We start from the raw sequence: 5,045 nt of genomic DNA, 5'->3' as shown, positions 1-5,045 counted from the left end.
TTATCTAAACATGTGCTTGCTCACTCATCTAGTAGGGTTCATTGAGGTGAATTTATTTCCTCTTCACGTGATTTGGGTTGGAAGAGGCTGTTTTAGTAGTTCATGTGTAGAACTGATGGAACTGGATGTTTTGGGCTGTCTAAATAATCATCATTATGAAGTGTAAAATGCAAGACTTATTTATGGTTTTACTTTTTCTAATGAATCAATCGTTTCCCCATTAAAATCAGTCCTTCAGAAACCAATGCAGTCTGCACAAATTATTCCTTCTTCGTTCTGCCCATGACAAGAAAGTTGGTTTCCATATTTGTGAGTCGTGATTGAAAAATGAAGGCAGAGATGTCTGAAATTGCTGATGTAGAAATGCCAGAGAGGAACATAAGTGACCAGAGAAAATTCCATTACAAAGTAAGAGAAAAAGCTAGGTGTGGTGGCGAGCTCCAGAGGCAGCGGGATTGCTGTAAACTTGTGACAAGCCCGCTTTCTATAGCTAGTTACAGGCCAGCCAGGGCTGTACGATGAGAGGCCTGTCTCCCTCCTTCCCCCCAAAAGAGACAGGTGGTGCACAAAGGTGAAGGTGGGGAGGTGAGAACCACGCCGTGAGTGCATTCCCAGATGCTGGACACACTTCAGCTTGTGCCCGGTGATGGAGAGTCTAGATTATCACAGACTACTCTGCAGCTATAAAGCTCTGTCTGGGATATATGAGACTCTTGATTTGATTCCCAGCATCATAAAATCTTTTACAAGTTTACAAAATATTCAGGTACCGAGAGATCTGAAATCCATCTATTTTGCTATTTGCCAGAATAAGTTTTAGCTAAAATGTGACTATGAGCACCCGGAAGCGATCCACAGGTCAGGCTTGATGGCATCTGGGGAGGAGACCCCCCCCCCCCCCCCCGCAGCTGTGCCTCCTGCTTTCAGAGCTCAGCAAGTGGCAGAGTCTAGATGGATTTTAGAAAGTAGCAAAACGATAGATTGCAGAGCTTTCTCAAAACCTGACTATTTTATAAAGATTTTATTGTCATGGGTTGTTTTGTGAGCTGGGGATCAAATCAAGGCTCTCATACATGCTAGGCAGGCTAAGGTGTCATAGAGCTATTTTTCCCATTCTAGCTCAGTCAACTGAATTGATTGACCAGTGACTTGAGCATGGTCACACAGTTTATGACAAATTGACCTCAAATCCCTGATCATCCTGCTCCAATCCCTCAGTTTTGGGATACAGTAAGGTGACATCATACCTAGTGTCCGATTTTTTTTTTCTTTAAAGATTTTTTTGTTTGTGCGTGCATGTGTGCATGAGCCTCCAGGAGAAGAAGACATTGGATTGCCTGGAAGCTGCAGTTCCCAGTGGTTGTGAACTGTTGCATGTGGTGATCAAACCCAGTCCTCTGGAAGAGCAGCCAGTGTTCTTAACTGTCGAGACATCTTCCTTTCCAGTACCTAAATTTCATTTTTTTAAAAAATGAGTGCATGCACGTTCATGCAAGTGTGTGTGTGTGTGTGTGTGTGTGTGTGTGTGTGTGTGTGTGTGTGTGTAGAAACTACAGAATAACCTCAGGTATCATTCTCAGGAATGCTACCCACCCTCCTTTGAGAAAGGATCTCTCACTGACCTGGTATTTACAAGTAGCTTAGTCTGGCTGGCCCCCAGGTCCTGGAGATCTTGTCTCCCTCCCCAGTGCTGGGATTGCAAAAAAGTTCCATCGTGCCTAGCATTTTCCCATGGTTTACTGGGTTCAAACTCAGGCCCACATGTTTTCCACCAACTATATCCCCAGCCCCAGCGCTTTCTTTTAACAAGCATGATGCTAACCCAAACCAGATTAAACCAAGATTTAACTTTCAGGTGTGAAATTAGCAACGTTAGTGCTATTAAACACTAAAATGTTCATCCTCAGTACTTAAAAGATCATCTGAGGAAAACTGCATATAATGTGATCTTCTAAAAGAAAGGGTATTGAATAGAAAGAAGTGGTTGGAGTTTCCCCAAAACTGTACCTTTTGAGTCATTCCCCCCAGCTCCATAAAATTGTTGCCTGCCAAATCTGAATTTGGAGCCTTTTCCTCATGGTTTGCCTATCTTAGTCCCTCTATCTTGAAAGATTTCTCAGGCAGAGGTCCCCTGCTGCTTTCTTGCTACTCTTCCCCAGGCAATAATTTAGATTTAAGTCATGGGACTTAGCAGTGTGTTTTAAGGCTTTATTCTTAGCTAACTATGAGATTTCTTTGTTGTATAGGTCAGGTAAAGCAATTTCTAGAAGTAGCCAGATGAGCGATGCATTTGCTATCGGGGAAAAGAGAGTTGGCTAGTGATATTACTTTATGGATGAGCCATGCATACATGCCTCACTTCTTTCTGTGGGCCATTGTCAATCTGTCTTCAAGATCCCTGAGTGCTTAGGCTGGTGCTGATTTTGCCTTTGGCACCTTAAAATATGTATCTATGGGTTGGGGAAGTGACCCAGAAGTTAGGAGCAATTGTTGTCCTTCAGAGGACAAGAGTGATTCTCAGCACCCAAGTCAGTGACTCACACTGCAACATTAAAAGAACCACACCACCAGAGCCACAAGGAGGCCGAAAGATAGAGCTTTATCTAGGGGAATGAACTTCCAGGCTGTCTGCAAGAGAAGGGAGAACAGCCAAAGGGAATCTTTATAAGTTTTCATTGGAGTTTTATAGGTTGATTTAGTTGAGCAGGAGACCGCTAAGGCAAAAGGGACTTCTGTAAGCAAGTTTTATTAGGAAGGTCCCTGGCCCTTAGGATAGCAGGAGGCTGTTCTTCTGAGATAAGGGATCAGCAGACTTACAAGATGTGCAAACATCCAGAGGGGTTGGTTCCCGCACAGGTGTTTGTCTTGCTATCTTAGGTGACTCCATCCTGGGCTAGCCCAACCACATGCTGTAACTCCAGCTCCAGGAGAATCTGACATGTTTTTCTGCTTCCCCCCAGCACACATAGCATTCATTCAACAAACAAATAAAAGCAAATCTTTAATACACACTTGCACACATATGGTGCTTTTTCTGTTTCAGGTAAGGATTTCATGATGTGCTTCCTGCCAGTGAGGGAAATATCTTTGTTTTTAGTAGAACTGGAAATATTCATCTCCTTCCCACACTGGGGGTAACTGATAAATGGCATTGGTGCAGAAGATCTTGCCTAACTAGAGAATTGTGTGCAGAAGGATTCCCTACCTTCAAGATTAGCTAACAGAAACCAATGCGATTTCAAGAAACCATTGAAAAACATTCTGAACATTAACTCTTGCTGCTTAAATATTGCTAAGTATTTATTTATTTAATGTTTTATTTTGTTTGTTTGTCTTTAGACACATCAGAAAACTCCCCGGCCTGGTTAGAATTTCCTTATGTGACGATTTAAAAGAAATGCTTTCTCATTAGAGAAATTTTCCCTACTCAGAGAAGAACACCCATTTAAAAATGTCCCTTGAAGCCCATTGCATGTCTATCAACTGACGGTTAGTAGGCATTAGTTTACTGAGTGTTCTGCACACCTGGCGGGTAATATTGCTTACTTCCTTTCTTGGCATAATCACCGTAGTATTCTGGGTACAGCTCGCAAAGGAGTCAGACAGGCACAACTCAAAGGGCATCTATTGTTTCCAAACAGAAAAGCCTTCTGTTTCAGCCACACCTGTCCTTCCAACCCACGCTCTGCTGAGGAGCACACTTCTTGGACGAAGGCATGTGTGCAAGGCTCTTCCACAAAACACCGCTAGCTCGCCCTTCCCTCACTTCCTTTCTTCCTTCCCTCCTTATAATTTCTTTTTTTCAGCAGCAAATGCATTGAGGAATTACAGGAATAGAAACAAATAGTTCATTCATTCTGGAGCTGTTGGAAGGATCCCTTAACGAGTTTGCGGAGACAGGGGAGAAAAATGAAAAAGCACCGTGAATATGGAAACATGATTTGATCCACCCCCCCGTTTTTCTGTGTGTCTCTATCTCTGTCTCTGTCTCTGTCTGTCTGTCTGTCTGTCTCTCTCTCTCTCTCTCTCTCTCTCTCTCTCTCTCTCTGTGTGTGTGTGTGTGTGTGTGTGTGTACTTGTGCTTGCTAGTAGAGGCCAGAGGTCAGGTGTCCTCTATCACTCTTCACCTGGTTTTCTCTAACAGATCTCTCCCTGAACCTGAAGCTAGCTGTTTTTCTTAGACTGGTCAGCTAGCCCCAGGTACCTGTCTGTCTCTGCCACCCTCTCCCCAACCCCCAGTACTGGGGTTCCTGGTTTTTAAATGGATAAAAACTTGGTTCTTATGCATTTGTACAAACAGCTCTTTACCTGCCAAACCATGGCTAGCTCTGGGAGGGAGGGGAGAGTTTGGAAGCCATCAAGAGAATGAACAGTCCTGACACATCTTCTTCTAATGCTTGATGGAAGCATATGAAGATGGAGAAGGAAGTGTCCCTACATAAAATACATGAAAAGTTTCAAGGCCCAGTTCCAGGGCAGCCTGTGTTTGTCTGTATTCTTTAGTAATAGCAGCATATCCAGGAAATGGAGAGAATGGGGATTTATGTTAGGCTGGGTCCTGTTAGGCTGGGTTTTGTGTTTCTAAATCAATTGGCAGTTGTGGGGATTTGTCAAGGAATGTGGGGAGATCGGCATTTGGCTTCCAGGCCAGAAAAGCTAGGTGGGCCTACAGAAAAGCTTGAGGCAAAAAGAAGGGATTAGCTAGTTGCCTCCAGGCTGTTGAGGTATAATTGACAAGCAAAAATTATATGTGATTAAAGTGTATAGCAGGATGTTTTGATAGACGCTCACACTACTAAGAGATTACCACAATCAAGTTAATGAGCATATTCATCATAGCTTATAGCTGTCTTTGTGTGGTGGAAACACTCCAAAATCTACTCCTAGGAACCACAGAGAAGGCTCAGTCAATAAAGATGCTGGCTGCCAGGCCTAATGACCTGAGTTCAGTCCCCGGGACTCACAGGGTAGGAGAGAATTGGCTTTACCAAGTTAGTTCTCTGACCCCTACACACTCACAGTGACACAAACAATGAATAATAAAC

This window comes from Microtus ochrogaster, chromosome 8 (assembly GCF_000317375.1).
Source record: "Microtus ochrogaster isolate Prairie Vole_2 chromosome 8, MicOch1.0, whole genome shotgun sequence".
Classification (NCBI taxonomy): domain Eukaryota; kingdom Metazoa; phylum Chordata; class Mammalia; order Rodentia; family Cricetidae; genus Microtus; species Microtus ochrogaster.
Note: the sequence above shows the minus strand (reverse complement) of the source record.